Genomic DNA, 19,580 nt, shown 5'->3' with positions numbered 1-19,580 from the left:
TACCTGGCTCCCTGCACTGCTCCTGGTCCCCACACGACCGCAGCTTCTCCTCCCCATGCGTGGATGAAAACATCTGGTGTTGGGGGGTGGCAGTCAATGGCAGGCGGTAACGGGGAGGAGCCTCCATAACGTCACTCGCGATGCTAGGGAGTCGCGATGCTAGGGAGGCCCCCCCCAACCTATCACAGCCTGCCATTGGCTGCTCTGCTCGTTCATCCGTGCGGGGTCCAGGAGCGGTGCAGGGAGCAGGGAGCCAGGTAAGTAGAATCAGTGTGAGGCGCCCGGGTGTATGGGGGCACATTTCCAGCCTTGGATAACCCCTTTAAGCTGGCCATGCAATTTAGCGTGTTTGCTCTTGTAGATTATTAAAGGTGTTGTAAACTGTTAACAACCTCCTTTTTGTCTGAAGGATCCTTTAGAGAGATATTTCTATCTCAGCAATTTATACCATATCCACAGGAGACCAGGAACCTGCACCTATGTCAAGAACATTGGCCTTGGACTCCTATTCCAGCCAATAATTAGACCACCACCTCCAGGAGGAGAACAATAGGCATAGCAGTCTGCAATTTGTTAGATTTCATAGAATGATCCAAGCAAGCATGTCCTCTTTCTGCATCTCCTGTAGAAGTAAGCCACCTCTTCATGCTTTCTCTCCTGGATGTGATGCCTGGAGGCCACCTCATAAGGCAGGACAGGGGGCAGAGGACATCTACATAGATGCAAAGGATATACCATACATTTTTGAGATAAGAATACCTCTTTTTTGAAAAGATGGTGTCCTGCTGCTTGAACTTCCAGTTTATTTCAGAAAAACAGGAAAAGCGGCAATATGTGTAAACGTTTTTGGCTCGCAGGCACAGGTACTACAGAAAATCCTCCAAAATAAATGCAATCAACCATATAGTTGTTTCCACAGTTCTCCCTACAGATCCACAAATTCCGCTATGGTGTCCATATGACATGATATCTTACTTGTTCAAATCAGAGGGCAATAAGCCCTATATCTGCCAACCAGCAGTAGAAACATTCATCAACCTCATTCAGAGGGATATAGATCAATTCAGGAACCAATTAAACCAAGGGAGATACAGATACCAAAATAATGTCTCTAACATAGAAAGACACGCATTGAATTCTCTCAAACAATCAAAACAGCTGGTATTCAAACCTGCTGACAAGGGTGCAGCCTTGGTCATTATGGATAAGTCACAATAGGTTTCAGAAATCCATCGTCAACTAAATGAAACTACCATATATGAGAAACTTAATAGTAATCCATCATTAACCATCTCCACCCACATCACTAAAATCCTTAAACACTATCATTCCCAAAACGTCATTGATTACTCCACGGTTGAGTTTCTGTCACAAACATATCCAGTAACACCTGTATTCTATATCCTACACAAAATCCACAAGAACCTGCACAATCCACCGGGACGTCCCATAGTGTCCTCCACCGATTCCATTTTTTCCCCTCTATCTATCTTCCTTAAAAAAGGTCCTCACACCCCAGATCAGAAAAACTAATTTCTTTTGGATACGACATCTTTCCTCCAAATCATTAGACAAACAGACCCTCTACCATCTGACACCATCCTAGTCACCTGGGATGTGGCCAATTTGTATACCTTGATACAACATGAGAAAGGCCTACTTGCGGTAAAGAGATTACTAGACAACATGGAACTACACGAAGAGGTAATCTCCTTCGACTTACTCGAGACAGTACTTCGTAATAATTTCTTTATGTTCCAGGACAACTTTTATTTACAGAAAAAGGGTACTGCAATGGGGTCTAACGTAGCTCCGCCTTATGCTAATTGTTACATGCCAGATTTTGAGGAGACCTATGTATATACCCATCATCTCTTCATGACACATGCCATCATTTGGAAGAGGTACATTGATGACATTTTCTGTATATGTAAAGGATCACCAGACAGTCTATTAAATTTTCACACCTACCTGAATTCTATATATCCTTATATATAATTTACTATTCATCACGATCGGCTTTCTATAAATTTCCTTGACAAACTAGTTGTTAAACATTCCTCAGGTAAACTAACGACAAACCTATACCGCAAGTCTACAGACAGAAATAATTTACTAAATTTTTCCAGCTTCCATCCACCCACCACAAAAAAAGCACTTCCGGGCACTCAATTCAAGAGGGTACAAACTATAGTATAGGACCCTCTGACTAGATCACATCGTATCGAAGAGATGAAACAGCAATTCAGAGACAGGGGGTACCCATCATATACTCTCATTCCTTCCTCACACAACAGACAAAAATCCACAATCATGAACAAACATATCCCCTTTGTCCACACATTCCATCCGAGTGCAAGGAAAGTCCTTAACATCATCCGGGGCCACTGGCCACTACTCTAAAAGGCTTATCCTAAAGTTAAGGAATTTAGTAACCCTGTATTACTGTGCAACCATAGGCCTAAAAACCTACATGACCTCCTAGTGAGGGCAGATGAGGGCTCATCAAAGCTTCTACATAAACAGATGCTTTTGCAGACACAAAAGAGGGGTACGTTACTATGTCTCCACTGTTTTCAGTGTTCAAACGTCCAAAAGGGTCCGGCCATTACACACCCACATACGGGCAAATCAATACCGATTCGTGACTTCTTTACCTGCGATTCTGATTACGTAATTTACCTCATTAAATGCCGTTGTGGTCTGACGTATGTAGGTGAAACATCCCAAAAAATCAAGGAAAGAATATATCAGCACAAGTCTACCATCAGACGGCAGAACCTACTTCTGCCGATGCCCTTCCATTTCCACGAAGCAAGACACACCATCGCACAACTCAGATTTCAAGTTCTTGAACACATTCCTCCCACAAGAAGGGGTCGCAATAGACTCAAAACACTCAAACTCAGAGAGGAATATTGGATCCACAAGTTACAGAGTCTTACTCCCAAGAGAATGAAAAGGGAATACGAAATTAGGAGTCTCCTTTGATACATCCATCTCAATTTATGAAAACCTTCACTATGTACAACTGGTTGTGATCTAGTTAGTATGACTAATTTTATTTTATTCTCTTCATTGTAGGCCCCATGAACACTGCTTGGACCTAGTGCCGCACAAGGGTATCCTTTACCTCTATATAAATTACTCTCCCCTTATTTCTCTTTATCCTCCCCTTTTCCTGTTATTTTGTTATTATCCTTATCTCCCAGTACTTCCATTTGTCCCTTTTCCTTCATTTCCTTCTTTTCAACTTGCTTTAGTCTATTCTTAGTCCTCTACCATTGTTATCTGTTTAGCTTAAAGAGGACCTTTCACCAGAATAAAGCATCTAAACTAACTATACAGACGTTTAGAGCGGCGCCCAGGGATCCCCCTGCACTTACTGTTATCCCCGGGCGCCGCTCCGTTCGCCCGGTATAGCCTCCGGTATCTTCATAGTTAGGCTCCACCCAGGGGAACCTGCCGGCGTCTCTTTCTCCTATGCTGTAGCGCTGGCCAATCGCAGCGCTCAGCTCATAGCCAGGCAGAACATTTCCTTAATACGCTAGCAGATATAGGGCTCATTGCCCTCTGACTTGAACGACTAAGATATCATGTCATATAAACACCATAGCGGAAGTCGTGGATCTGTATGGAGAACTGTGGATACAACTATATGGTTGATTGCATTTGTCATTGTACGGATTTTCTGTTCTTTTCCTAAATTTCTTTATTTACTACTATTATTCTGTGTGACGGTATCATCCGTGTCACCGTCTAGTATTCCCTTCTTCCCTTGAAATAGCACCGCCAAGTAATCCACAGAGAAATAAATCGCTGGTATCGCCGGTATCGCCAAATAAGTCTATACATTAGCCCAAGCTGAATGCTAGAAATACTTTACTGGAAGGCTTCACATTGAAAAAATACAATTGCTTTTATCCCCTGCTCCCATGCAAGAGAGACACCCACAACAAACATACATTAACCCATAACACAAAGGTTACAACCCACATAGACACCATGGTTAACATAATCAACACAGACAGGAGAATACACATTGCCCTCTGTCCTGAGAGACAATCGAATTACAACTCGGTTGTCTCCAGGACAGAGGACAATCGCCAATACACACAGAGAGACAATGGAACAGACATCACTTACTCAAACATACAATGTCCCACCCTTTACAATACACATAGACATTTACCACATCCCAAAATGGCACGAATTAGACCAGGAATTCAAAAGTTAGTACAAGTCTCTTTGGCCTGGCTGTACTTATGGCTTTTCTGCACAAAACCGGTGCATTCAACATTCAACCATAATCGCATGGTAAGAGGCTGGCAAGTAGTCCTTTCCAAGCACTCGTGGCAACCACAAAAGAGGGGAGTTTGTCACATATCTTCCCTTTGGAGTTAAGACTAAACAGGTATCTGACCTCCTGTCGGTCAGTACCTAGATTAGTCGGGAAGCCCACCCACAAAGAAACATTAGCAGAGTTGCCCACCCACGGTAAATAGTAAACAGGGTAGCTCACCCACCAGGGACAGTACTGGTCTGTAGGTCCCAGGTTGTGGTGAAACAGTTCCGCATCCTCAGTCTCCCTGGTGCAGCTAGGCAAGCCCTTGGGGCTACTTGGGGAACAGCGGCCAGCGGTGTTCTGCACTGATGCCAGCACTTCTGCTGGGGCGAGGGGGGTGCAAGCCAGTCCTGTAACAAGGGGGTCGGTGGAGCAGAGGCTAGCGGCGCTCTGCCCGGATGCCAGCTCTTCTGCTGGGGCGAGGGGGGTGCAATCCAGTCCTGTAACAAGGGGGTCGGTGGAGCAGAGGCTAGCGGCGCTCTGCCCGGATGCCAGCTCTTCCGCTGGGAAGGGATCAGTGGGTATCGCAGGCTCATCCCCTGCCAACAGAACTCGGCTGGAGGGATCAGTGGGCATCGCAGGCTCATCCCCTGCCCCAAGAACTCGGTTGGAGAGATCAGTGGGCATCGCAGGCTCATCCCCTGCCCCCAGAACTCGGTTGGGAAGTAGCTGGGAAGGGGAGGGCTCGCTTACCTCCTCCTGGTATCCCTGCGGAGATGGCTGGGGATCTGGACCGACTGTCCAGCATCCCTGTAGGACTGGCACAGTGCCCGCGGTCTCATCTGCGCCCGTGTAGAGGGGTTTGTGTTCCCCTTTTCCCGGTATCTCCGGCTGCTGTTGGAAGGTGAGGCCGGTTGCCTCTCCTCCCCAGGACTCTGGTTGCTGTAGGGCAGAGGGACCCAGCATCACCTCCCCCTGAAACTCAGGTTTCCGCTGGGGAGAGAGACCGGTTGTCTCCTCTCCCTGTGATATGCACTGCCGCTGGAGATCTGGGCAGGCTGCCCAGCATCCCTGTAGGGCTGGTAGAGAGACCTCGGTCCCATCTCCACCTGCCATCTGTGGGTCCTCCCAGGACAAGTCTATGAGGTTGCTCACCTCTGAGGTTGGTTGGGCAAAAGAGGGTATAATTTCCAGGCAATCCTCTGGGCTGAGGGATGGTGGTTGAGCTAGGTTGAACAGTTGACGGTAGCTCTGCTCCAGCTCCCACTCCATGGTGACTAGATGAATCAGGTCTGGCCCCAGGTCGTCCGCCCGGGGAAGGTCCAGCTCGGTTTCCCTGATGTCGTGGATGTCCTAGAACCGACATTCTGTGGGGCATCCAAAGTCATCGCCCTCATCAAAGGCTTCCCACAGTAAGCCCGGACCATTATAATCCTCTCCCTCCGGCAGATAGTGGTTAGTCATCCATGGGTTGCGCTGGGTGGCATACCACTTTAGTGCCCGGTACGCTTTGTCCATCCACAACTCCCTCCAACTCAGGGTCCACAGTTCTGTCACCCACTCAGCCAAGGGTTGCTTTCCTAGGAAGGGTGACCGCAGGGCCACGAGTACCTGGAGCCTCTGTTCCTCACTGGGAAGACTCTCTCTCCGCTGCTGCTGTACCTCCTCCAAAGCGTCATACCACAGCCCCTTTCGAGTGGCATCTCTGTAGTCCAGTATGCCCTCCTCTGATAAAGGCCCATCCTGTTAGGCCAAGTACTGCTGCAACCTCCAGTGAAACTCCTCTTTCATGTTGCTGTGGATAGGAACGCTGCCTGGTAGCTAGCTCTGTCCCTTGAGCTCCTTCAAAGCCAGGGTCGGTGCACGAGTGCCAGCGTTGCCCTCCATGCACCATACACTAGTGCCTTCCTTGAATCCTCCCTGCAGGGAAAAAGAAGGGAAAATCCCTCTGCTTGCCACCAGTTGTGACGGTATCATCCGTGTCACCGTCTAGTATTCCCTTCTTCCCTTGAAATAGCACCGCCAAGTAATCCACAGGAAATAAATCACTATTATCGCTGGTATCGCCGGTATCGCCAAATAAGTCTATACATTAGCCCAAGCTGAATGCTAGAAATACTTTACTGGAAGGCTTCACATTGAAAAAATACAATTGCTTTTATCCCCTGCTCCCATGCAAGGGAGACACCCACAACAAACATACATTAACCCATAACACAAAGGTTACAACCCACATAGACACCATGGTTAACATAATCAACACAGGCAGGAGAATACACATTGCCCTCTGTCCTGAGAGACAATCGAATTACAACTCGGTTGTCTCCAGGACAGAGGACAATCGCCAATACACACAGAGAGACAATGGAACAGACATCACTTACTCAAACATACAATGTCCCACCCTTTACAATACACATAGACATTTACCACATCCCAAAATGGCACGAATTAGACCAGGAATTTAAAAGTTAGTACAAGTCTCTTTGGCCTGGCTGTACTTATGGCTTTTCTGCACAAAACCGGTGCATTCAACATTCAACCATAATCGCATGGTAAGAGGCTGGCAAGTAGTCCTTTCCAAGCACTCGTGGCAACCACAAAAGAGGGGAGTTTGTCACATTCTGGTTTAGTTATTATTTTTGTTTTTTTTGAACCATAGTGTCTGGTGAAGGCCTGCGAGCCAAAAACCTTTATACATATTGCCGCTTTTCCTGTTTTTCTGAAATAAAAAGAAAAATATATTGATCAAGACAAAAAATCTGCTGTGATCTATAATTGCGGATACTTGGAGTGGGAACCCTATGCACAGCATACAATCTACAGTGTGCGACAAAGACTTTTAATTAATATGAACTTCCAGTTGTAATTTGTTGGGAACCCCAGCAACAAGTGCTCTGCAGTGCCTTCCCCGGAGAAACATAGCATTACCCAGTACTGATTGAACTCAACAGGCCATCCATATAATACAGTAACATGGTTCTAGGGATGCTCGTCCCCGTCCCTGCCTGCCATTGGCTGCCCACCCCGACACCGGATGTTTTCATCTGTGTGCAGGAAGAAGCAGCAGTGGCGGTGTGGGGACCAGGAGCGGCGCCGGGAGCGGGGACTGGGTTAAGTATATTCCATGTGGGGTGCCCAGCACATGAGGGGACATTTTATACTCTTGGAGAACCCCTTTAAGTTAAACAATCCTGGAAAAATTCTCCCTTTTACTTGGGAACAGCAGCAGTACAGTGTGGATGTAGAAAGGGTAAAGGGTGTAGGGGTAATAGTGGCAGAATGAGAAGAGGTGTGAAGGGGTAATAGTGGCAGAATGAAAAGAGGTGTGAAGGGGTAATAGTGGCAGAAAGAGTAGCACCAGCAGTACAGTGTGGATGTATAAAGGGTAAAGTGTGTAGGGGTAATAGTGGCAGAATGAGAAGAGGTGTGAAGGGGTAATAGTGGCAGAATGAGACGAGGTGTGAAGGGGTAATAGTGGCAGAAAGAGTAGCACCAGCAGTAGCAGAACAGCAAGGAACTGTCACGGCTGAGGATGGGGGAAATCCTCAGCCGTGTGCAGCCCGATGATGTTTAGGTTGCTTGGCCATGTAGACAGGATTAGGGAGCAGGTCACCTCCTAAGGCATCCCTAACCTGACCCTAGCTCCTAGTTACATGGGCCAACCTTGATGGTAGGAGGGCCCATGCTCCGGAACCTAAAAGTCCCTGCTGGCCCTCAAGATGACCCTCACCTAGGAGCTGAGTAAGACAAGCCCACTCCTCCTAGACACGGAGGAGCAGGAGTCTCAACGGCCAAGCTGCAGGAAAAGGGGAGACATAAACAGCTCTATGGATATGGCAGGTGAACTAGAGTTCCACCTACCTGCCACAGCCTTGCTGACTGGATCCCTGTGTTAGCAGGGTGCAGATCATAAACGCATCCCCACACAGGGACCCAGATCCATAGCTGCACAAAGGGAGACATATAAAACATCACACAGACATCACACATAACTGGAAATAACTTAAGCACAATATGGTTATGACATTAAGGTTTATGACCACAGGGGTGGCTCTTACTGGCAGGTAATAAATACATGAGGCTGCTCTCAGCTAAGCATGGCTGAAGCAACCTGAAGGCCTGCAAAAGCAGTGAGGCTTTATAGGCCAAGAAGCCACACCCCACAGTCGGACACACCCAGTGATCACACACACTAGGAAGGGGATTAACCCTTCCAACACCAGGGAAGGGAAAACACCACTTAAAGGGAACGTGCACACAATAACATAAAACACAGTGCACACATCCACACATCACACACAAAACCGCATGCGCAGCGTAGCGAGCTGCATGGCACAGCTCAGCCTGCTACGCTGCCACATACTTACTGTTGCCAGCGGCAACCACAGGTGAGGCCAATACCACAGCCCTCACCTGTGATTGAACACCAATGAAAACCGCTGACAATCGCATGCGGTTCAGGAGTCACGGTCATAGCCATGGCCGTGACACTCCCACCCCTCAAAGCCCCCCCACCAAAAAAATACACGTGAGGGACTCAGACAAGGGGATAGGAGAAGGGGACGTCCACTCTCAGTGCCGGTTCTAAAAAGGGGTCGCTGTCAGCTGCATCCTCTCCCGGCTCACACTAGCCAGTCCGACGAGGACTGCAGCCCGCACCAGCAACAAAGAGAAAAGAACCACTGAGAGATGGACGAGGGGACTCTCCACTCACGTCCCCACTCCAGTCGCTGCCAGCAGACACTCCTAACCAGCACGCAGCCGGACCACTTACGGAGTGCTGCCAGCAGACGACCAGAGATGGGAACATGGAGAGGGACGAGGGATCCCCAACACGGACACGGAAGGTAAGGTGGCGGGGAATAAGCCACCAACCGTGCCGTTAACGGAGAACCCCCAGGAACGCTCTCCCTCCGGAGAACGCGCATGCAGGCCACAAGGGGATGGCACTGCATGCTGCACCCTCTTTCGAAGGTGTGCAACTCGCACACCAAACAAACACCCTAGTGCTATAAAATCAGGGGGACGCCAAACGAGGCAACGGTGAAGGGAAGGCGGGGAAACGCCACTCACCGCGCCGTCAGAGGCGAAACCCCCAGAACGCTCTCCCTCCGAAGAGCGCGCATGTAACCCTTCCGCAGAGGGCGGTACATGCTTCACCCTCATTCGAGGGATGCATACTCCCACCCCTCAAAGCCCCTCCCAACAACAAAAGGGGAAAGTTGGTGAGGCATAAGAAACAATGGGAGGGGGGGAGGGGAAAGACAAACAAAAAGGGGACACCAACACGGACAACGGTGAGCTGGGAATGCCACTCACCGCGCCGTAAATGGTGAAAGCCCCATAACGCTCTCCCTCCGGAGAACGCGCATGCACCCCATCCGTAGACAGCAGTGCATGCTTTACCCTCTTTCGAGGGAGCGCCACGTAAGAAGCGACTGTGGTCATACTGTCACGGCTGAGGATGGGGGAAATCCTCAGCCGTGTGCAGCCCGATGATGTTTAGGTTGCTTGGCCATGTAGACAGGATTAGGGAGCAGGTCACCTCCTAAGGCATCCCTAACCTGACCCTAGCTCCTAGTTACATGGGCCAACCTTGATGGTAGGAGGGCCCATGCTCCGGAACCTAAAAGTCCCTGCTGGCCCTCAAGATGACCCTCACCTAGGAGCTGAGTAAGACAAGCCCACTCCTCCTAGACACGGAGGAGCAGGAGTCTCAACGGCCAAGCTGCAGGAAAAGGGGAGACATAAACAGCTCTATGGATATGGCAGGTGAACTAGAGTTCCACCTACCTGCCACAGCCTTGCTGACTGGATCCCTGTGTTAGCAGGGTGCAGATCATAAACGCATCCCCACACAGGGACCCAGATCCATAGCTGCACAAAGGGAGACATATAAAACATCACACAGACATCACACATAACTGGAAATAACTTAAGCACAATATGGTTATGACATTAAGGTTTATGACCACAGGGGTGGCTCTTACTGGCAGGTAATAAATACATGAGGCTGCTCTCAGCTAAGCATGGCTGAAGCAACCTGAAGGCCTGCAAAAGCAGTGAGGCTTTATAGGCCAAGAAGCCACACCCCACAGTCGGACACACCCAGTGATCACACACACTAGGAAGGGGACAATAACATAAAACACAGTGCACACATCCACACATCACACACAAAACCGCATGCGCAGCGTAGCGAGCTGCATGGCACAGCTCAGCCTGCTACGCTGCCACATACTTACTGTTGCCAGCGGCAACCACAGGTGAGGCCAATACCACAGCCCTCACCTGTGATTGAACACCAATGAAAACCGCTGACAATCGCATGCGGTTCAGGAGTCACGGTCATAGCCATGGCCGTGACAGGAACAGACAAGGCAGTAAGTAGATGCGCGTGCTGATGTGTTGGGTTAGTAGTCGTAGTAGTGGCGACTGTGTAGCAGTAATGCTAGTGGCAATAAAGGTAAGTGAAGTGACAGTAGGCGATTAGCAGCAGGGAGCAGCAGCTGTAACAGTGGCGACAGCAGCAACAACCATACAATACAAAACATAATGGTAGGCACTCTCAGCAATGGCAGATCTATTCATTGGAGGTGTGTGAAAATCCTCATAGATCCAAACCTCATTAATTTTTTACAAAAGTAATGTTTTGTACACTGGCGAAGAATAAACTTGTCCATTTGTGTGTGACAACGCCACCTGTCACACTGAAAACCCTCTCTGAGATGACATTAGAGGCTGGACAATACAGTACAGAGAGAGTGAACAAGCCTTGAATCTGAGAAAATCTGAGAAAGACAATGACCCAGTGAGTAAATATGGTCCACCAAAAGCTGTGGTCCCCAACCACTGGCTTTAGAGCCACATGTAGCTCACAACCTCATTCTTTACAACTTGCCATGAGAGTCCTGATGTCATGCCCTGCTCAGGTTATGTGCGAAGGTCTGCCAGGTTGGCAGCACGTGGGTAGTTTTTTGTTTGTTTTGGGCTTGGAGTTGAGCTGTATCCGCCTCCCTTCAGGTGCACTGGGTGGGGTCATTTGTGTGAGTTTAAATTACTACCCTTCCCAGTGTCCTGTGCGGGTTATAGCTTCTATCTTGCTCTGTGGAAAGGTGGATTCACTGTTTCTGCTCTGCTACAAGATAAGTTGGTTTTGGTTTCCTTTTTGTGTACTGTCTAGGCTGTTAGAGAGACACCTGCCTCCTCCAGGACCTGAGGAAGCAGGCTGCCTCTTTCCCCCTTTCCACCATCTCAGGGACTTTAGGGAATCTCCAGTATTAGGCACAGGGGCACCTTTATTCCCACCTTTAGGGTCTAAACGTGGGCACAGAAGTCCAGAGAGAGTTGGTAGGTAATTGTTAGGAGGTGACCTTTATCCCCAGCTTCTGGTCTAGAAGCTTGTTTTGAGGTTTTCTGTGTGTTTATTGTATCTTGTATTCTACCCGCCGTGACATTATAACCCACCAATACCTAGACTGCCATTTCTCAGCTGCTTTGAGATAGAGTCAATTGATGCGTTAGTTGATCGCATGCAGGGATTATCCCTAGAGGTTGCTGATCTGCGTAATTCTATCACACGGTGTCAGAATGCTCTGGCATCAGGTGCTATAGGAGGAAGTCAAATTTATGGGGAGCCTAGAGTCGCTCTCCCTGATAGATTTTCAGGGGGTGTGGATGACTTTATCCGCTTTAGAGAGTCATGCAAGCTGTATTTTCAGCTGCGGCCGTCTTCATCTGGTGATGAGAGTCAGAGAGTAGGGATAATCATTTCCTTGCTTAAAGCGGACGTGCAGTCCTGGGCCTTTTCTCTGCTGAACGGTTCTCTGGCCCTCCGGTCGGTGGATGAATTTTTTTAAAGCCTTGGGATTAATTTATGATGACCCAGATCGGGTCTCGATGGCAGAATCTAAGTTGCGAAATTTATTACAAGGAGAACATACTGCAGAGGCGTACTGCGTTGAGTTTAGGAGATGGGCTACGGAGTCTGAGTGGAATGACCCAGCGCTACGTAGTCAGTTTTGTCAGGGGTTGTCTGAGAGATTGAAAGATGCACTCGCTTTTCAATATCCGGATATATTGGAGAATGCTATGTCTTTAGCAGTACGGTTAGATAGACGCATTAGAGAGAGGTGTAAGGTTCCTTCCGTGCGAGGGATCCCTTCTGGGAGTGGTTTCGTCTCACCGGTTCCCCAGGGTAATACGACATGTAATTCTGGGGTAGGGGAGGAACCCATGTAGCTGGGTCAGGTGTCTTTCCGTTCTGGTAATAGGAACTTTAGGAGATTGCATAAGCAATGTTATCACTGTGGAGAGAGTGGTCATTTTGTTTATGCTTGTCCTTTTGTTAAACTGCAAGTTGATGATAAAGAACCACATAAGGTTTACATAAAGAAAAAAGAAAAACATCCCTGACTCTTGGTAATGTGAATGGGGTGTCGGAGCAAGCAGATATGCAATCTCCCTGCAATACTCGTTTTCTCCTTCCAGCTATGGTGGTGCTAGACTCAGGAAAATTAAATTTTGAAGTATTCATTGACTGTGGTGCTGGGGTAAACCTTATTGATTTTCTTTTTCTTCAAAATCTAGGTCTAAGTACTTAGTAGGAGTTTTTTTTTTATTAACACACACAGATAGCCAGGAGGTGGCGTAACTTTTACTGTTATAGCTGGCTAAGTGTACATCTATACACATGACAGTTGCCCCAACACACCCAGCACTGCTATATCTCTATATGACTGCTATCCCAGTTTATTTTCAAGTTAGTTAAATATCGATGTCTTACTGTTCAGGCCCCCTCGCTAATGTGATCTAATCTTACTATATTCTAAAGTCTCCTGATGTGTCTGGGATTCGAACCCACAACCTCCAATGTATCAGTGGCAAAGCATTTACCCTCACAACCATAAAGGAAGCATTGCAACTGATTGAAAAAATTTGACACTTCTACTGTTATAGCTGGCTAAGTGTACATCTATACACATGACAACTGCCCCAACACACCCAGCACTGCTATATCTCTATATGACTGCTATCCCAGCACACTCAGCTCTGCTATATCTCTATATATGGGCAGCTTTCATGTGTATAGATGTACACTTAGCCAGCTATAACAGTAGAAGTCTCATAATTTTTTCAGTCAGCAGCAAGGCGTCTCCTATGGTCTTGTGGTTAGATGCTTTGCCTCTGATACAGAAGGTCGTGGGTTCGAATCCCAGCAGAAACCTTTTCTGAAATACAAGCACTGACTCCATATATGGACATACAGGGCTGGACACAGGAAGAGGCTGTTTTGCATCGCTGACATGGAGGTAAGTAGAAGTGTTTATTATTATTTTTTTTAATACCCGACTGTTACTGCCATGGGGGGAGCGGGGGGCACTTGATACTGGCACATGGGGGGAGGGGGGTTGGCACCTGACCTGATACTGGCACCTGGGGGGGGGGGGTTGGCACCTGATACTGGCACATGGGGGGGGGGGAGAGGCACCTCTTACTGTGGATGGCACTGTTTAGGGGAGGGGGATCTGTGTATGGCACTATTTAGGGGAGGGGGGATCTGTGGATGGCACTATTTAGGGGAGGAGGATCTGTGGATGGCACTATTTAGGGGAGGGGGATCTGTGGATGGCACTATTTAGGGGAGGGGGATCTGTGTATGGCACTATTTAGGGGAGGGGGGGATCTGTGGATGGCACTATTTAGGGGAGGGGGATCTGTGGATGGCACTATTTAGGGGAGGGGAATCTGTGAATGGCACTATTTAGGGGAGGGGGATCTGTGGATGGCACTATTTAGGGGAGGGGGATCTGTGGATGGCACTATTTAGGGGAGGGGGATCTGTGGATGGCACTATTTAGGGGAGGGGGATCTGTGGATGGCACTATTTAGGGGAGGGGGATCTGTGGATGGCACAGAGGGGGGGGGCCCATAAATTTTTTTTGCTATGGGGCCCATGCATTTCTAGCTACGCCCCTGCAAGGCAGATCATTGGTTGGAGTGAATTTTGTTCGGACAATTGTCTTAGTGCTTTGATTTCTGACCTTTTTGATCAAATTGTTGGAGCCAAGGTGTTCTCCAAGTTAGATTTAAGAGGGGCCTACAATCTGATCAGAATCAAGGAGGGGGATGAGTGGAAAACGCACGAGGGTCATTTCGAGAATCTGGTTATGTTTTTTGGGTTAACTAACGCACCAGCGGTGTTTCAGCGATTTGTCAATGACATTTTCCATCATTTGGTGGGAAGGTTCATTGTAATTTACTTGGATGACATACTAATTTACTCTCCTGATCTGAAGACCCATCAGGATCACGTGAGACAGGTTTTGTCGATCCTTCGGGAGAATAAATGATATCTACTAAATTGGAGAAATGTGAGCTTCGGTTTCTGGGATATCTACTTTCTGGCTCTGGTTTTCGTATGGACCCCAAAAAGGTCCGGGCGGTTCTGGAATGGGACCGACCGGAAAATCAGAAAGCTTTGATGCGGTTTTTGGGGTTTACTAATTATTATAGAAAATTTATCTTGAACTACTCTACCATTGTAAAACCGTTGACCGATATGACTAGGAAAGGCGTCGACTTTTCTTTCTGGTTGGATGAGGCATTGCAGGCCTTTTCGGCTATTAAGGAATGTTTTGCGTCTGCTCCCATTCTGATGCAGCCCGATGTGTCTCAGCCATTTGTGGTGGAGGTGGATGCATCAGAGGTGGGGGTTGGAACAGTGTTGTCGCACTCCTGGCAAATGGCGTCCGTGTGCTTTTTGTTCCAAGAAGCTCTCGGTCGCCGGGAGGAATTATGATGTAGGAGATAGGAAATTGCTGGCCATCAAATTGGCCTTTGAGGAATGTCGTCACTGGTTGGAGGGGGCGTCTCATCCCGTTACGGTATATACTGATCATAAGAATTTGGCTTACCTGCAATCCGCCAAGCGTCTGAATCCTAGACAGGCTAGATGGTCACTGTTCTTTACTAGGTTCAATTTTGTGGTTACTTTTCGCCCGGGGGTTAAAAACGTCAAGGCAGATGCTTTGTCTCGTAGTTTTCCTGGGGGAAGTGATTCGGAGGACCCTGCTCCGATTTTGGCTGATGGGGTGGTGGTCTCTGCTCTGTACCTCAAGTTCGAGATGGAGATGTTGGGAGCCCAGGAGGGGGCTCCTGATTGTTGTCCCCCAGGGAGGTTGTTTGTTCCTGCTGGACTGCGATACAAGGTATTCAAGGAACATCACGATACTGTCCTTGCTGGACATCCTGGTGGCAAGTCCACCTTTGATCTTATTTCTCAGAGGTTCTGGTGGCCCGGGTTACGTAAGAGACCTGTGCACGGTCAAAGGTTGCTCACACTCGACCTTCTGGTTCACTTCTTCCTTTGTCTATTCCATCTCATCCTTGGACGCACTTGTCTATGGATTTTATTACTGATCTGCCGAGTTCCTCCGGGAAAACTGGGATTTTGGTGGTTGTGGACCGTTTTAGTAAAATGGCTCACTTTGTATCGTTAGCTAGTCTGCCCAATGTTAAGACTCTTGCACAGGTTTTTGTTGATAACATCGTGAAATTACATGGTATTCCCTCGGATGTGGTTTCTGATAGGGGCACACAGTTTGTTTCCAGGTTTTGGAGGGCGTTCTGCTCTCGTCTTGGTGTTCAACTTTCGTTCTCTTCGACTTTCATCCGCAGTCGAATGGGCAGACAGAGCGTACTAACCAAAACCTGGAGACCTACTTGAGAACCAGGAGGACTAGTCCTCATTCTTATCTCTAGCAGAGTTTGCTTTTTTGGCGCATACGGTTTTCATCCTCAGTTTGGTACCTTTTCTGGGACTGGTTTCTCTGGGATGCCAGAGGAGGAGAGATTTTCTTCTGCCTTGTATTCTATCTGGCGGAGGATCCAAGTTAATTTGGAGAAGATGGGTGAGAGGTATAAGCGAATGGCTGACAGGAGACGTGTGACTGGTCCTGACCTGTGTGTGGGTGATCTGGTGTGGTTATCTACTAAAAATATTAAACTGAGAGTACCATCTTGGAAACTGGGTCCAAGATTTATTGGACCTTACAAAATATTTGCGGTTGTCAATCCAGTGGCGTTTCGTCTGGATCTTCCGCAGATCTGGAGGATCCATGATGTGTTCCACAGGTCTTTACTGAAGAAATATGTGAAACCGGTAGAACCATCGCCATTGCCTCCTCCCCCTGTTCTGGTTGATGGCAATTTAGAGTTCGAGATCTCTAGGGTACTTGACTGGCGTGTTTTTCGGGGTTTCCTTCAGTACCTGGTACACTGGAGGGGATACGGCCCCGAGGAGAGGATGTGGGTTCCGGCTGTGGATGTTAGTTCCAGCCAACTGGTGAGGGCCTTTCACAGGGCCCACCCGGATAAAGTTGGGCCGGGGTGTCCGGAGGTCACCCGTAGAAGGGGGGGTACTGTCATGCCCTGCTCAGGTTATGTGCGGAGGTCTGCCAGGTGACCTTTATCCCCAGCTTCTGGTCTAGAAGCTTGTTTTTAGGTTTTCTGTGTGTTTATTGTATCTTGTATTCTACCTGCCGTGACATTATAACCCACCAATACCTAGACTGCCATTTCTCAGCTGCTTTGAGATAGAGTCAATTGATGCGTTAGTTGATCGCATGCAGGGATTATCCTACCTGCCGTGACACCTGAGTTATGATGACCATATGGACCAGCAATTTACAATATTACAGGCACATAATATCCACCAAACAATGCCAATTTGAATGATATAATACTGTTGTCAATTTTAATCAGCAAATGTGTTCAAATTCATCATTTGATGATGATACATTGAAAATATATGTCTTCCCTTTTTTTTCAGTTAGAAGTGGCTCCTGACTATCACTCAGTGTTGACTTTGGCTCACAAAGTACAAAGGGTTGGGGACCATTGCTCTAAAGCATTATGAAATAGGGTGTTCCTAGATTACTGTTATAATCAAAAAATGCTGTATATACTTTTTACAAAAACAAGCAGTACAGCCTGAATATGAATATCCATATTGTACCAAACTATTCTACCAAATTCAAATTGAAGGCACAAGGTGGCTGGGAGGAGTGCTATTGCACCTTGTGGCCTCGTGTATGAAGACTATTCTGACAAAGTATTAGGGTACTTGCACACTAGCGGTTTTCTTTTCCGGCACTGATTTCCGTCAAAAGGGCTCAATGCCGGAAAAGAACTGATCAGTTTAATCCCCATGCATTCTGAATGGAGAGTAATCCGTTCAGGATGCATCAGGATGTCTTCAGTTCAGTTATTTTGACTGATCAGGCAAAAGATAAAACCGCAGCATGCTACAGTTTTATCTCCGTCCAAAAAAACTGAAGACTTGCCTGAATGCCGGATCCGTAATTTTTTTTCCATAGGAATGTATTAGTGCCAAACACGGCTTTAAAAATATCGGAATGCCGGAATGCGCAGACCGAAAAAAAAGGTGAAAAAGATAAATGCCGGATCCTTTTTGAAAGACGGATCCGGCATTTCAATGCATTTTTGTGACTGATCAGGCATTTTTAAGACTGAACAGGATCCTGATCAGTCTTACAAATGCCACCAGTTGGCATACGTTTTGCCGGATCCGGCAGGCAGTTCCGGCGACGGAACTGCTTTCCGGATCACTCTGTCGCAAGTATGAAAGTACCCTTAATGTTCACTTTAGCAACCACTTAGAGCATTTATGCAATTTTAACCCTTTTTAGCCCTTGAATGAAATAAAGCAGGATTATAGTTAATTTCTTACAAAACTGATCCTGATATTTTTTTTCTAAGTTCCTATAATTTTTTCAGAAGCTGGTGATAGCTATCCTCTGAATGCTCATTTGGCCAGCAGCTTCTCTTCCTGATTTCCATACACATGCATGCATGATTTCTTTGTGCATGCATGTGTTCTGGAAAAAGGAGGCGATTAATTGCTGCCAGACAGCTCTGGAGGAGGCTTATATCCACTGAGATCAGTTATGTTGAAATCCAACAAACCAATCCGTTTTTCCCCTGAAATCAGTTGAGGCGCTCCCATACATACAGCTTGAAGTTTTTTTTTTTGGACTTGATGGTCTTGTCTCAGGATAGGTCATCAATATCAGATCGGTGGGGGTCTGATATCCAGAACTCACACGATCAGCTGTTTCAGACAGCTGCTGGCAACAGAAACTATACCGTGGATGGAAGGCTCCATTCACTTGAATGGGAGCTGAGCTGTAGAACCACAGTATGGCCACTACATAGTGGACAGAACTATATATTTTCCAGCACTGGCAGCTGCCTGAAACAGCAAATTGTGGGGGAACGAGGTTGTTGTAGTCCCACCGATCTATCTTAAAGATAGGACATCAAGATCTACTGTATGTCCCAGAAAACCCCTTTAATCATACTAAAAAAGTAGACTCATTATTCAAAGGTGTATGCAAATTAAAAAATTATATGGAAAAATACTATAGTAGGGGCCCTACCGTCGGGCTCCAAACACCGAATTATCCTAAAAGAAGACTTTTGCACAGGATCAAAAAGATTAACTATTTTTAGGCACAGTCTTATGAAAATGTATTTTAATGCAGGACAGGGCATCTGTCAGCAGATTTGTGCCTATGACACTGGCTGACCTGTTACATGTGCACTTGGCAGCTGAAGACATCTGTGTTGGTCCCATGTTCATATGTGCCTGCATTGCTGAGAGAAATGATGTTTTATTATATGCAAATGAGGCTCTAGGAGCAAAGGGGGCGTTGTCATTACACCTAGAGGCTCTGCTCTCTCTACAACTGCCGCACCCTCTCCACTTTGATTGACTGCCTGGTCCTGGTGTGGCAGTTTCAAAGAGAGCAGAGACCCCACGTGTAACTTCAAAGCCCCCATTGCTCCTGGAGGCTCATTTGCATATATTAAAACATCATTTTTCTCAGTATTGCGGGCACATATGAACATGGGGCCAACACAGATGTCTTCAGCTGCCAAGCGCACATGTAACAGGTCAGCCAGTGTCATAGGTACAAATCTGCTGACAGATGCCGTTTAATGGGTATAAATATATTGTACATTTGCTACATTTTTTTGCCAGTCCATCTAAAACAAAAATTAAGCCCCTTATTCTGGATTAAAAATAATCCCAATTTTTTTTTAATGGTAGGATACATCTTCATGACAACAGACTACAAACAGCTCTATGTAGTCTGATCCTAGTGTCATACTACTTTACAGTTTGAATGCTTTCACACTTTACCTACCTTATATATTTTAAGAAGTAGGGGACAAATGCTCTGCAGAAACATTATTATATACATAC

Source organism: Bufo bufo, chromosome 5 (assembly GCF_905171765.1).
Source record: "Bufo bufo chromosome 5, aBufBuf1.1, whole genome shotgun sequence".
Lineage (NCBI taxonomy): Eukaryota > Metazoa > Chordata > Amphibia > Anura > Bufonidae > Bufo > Bufo bufo.
Note: the sequence above shows the minus strand (reverse complement) of the source record.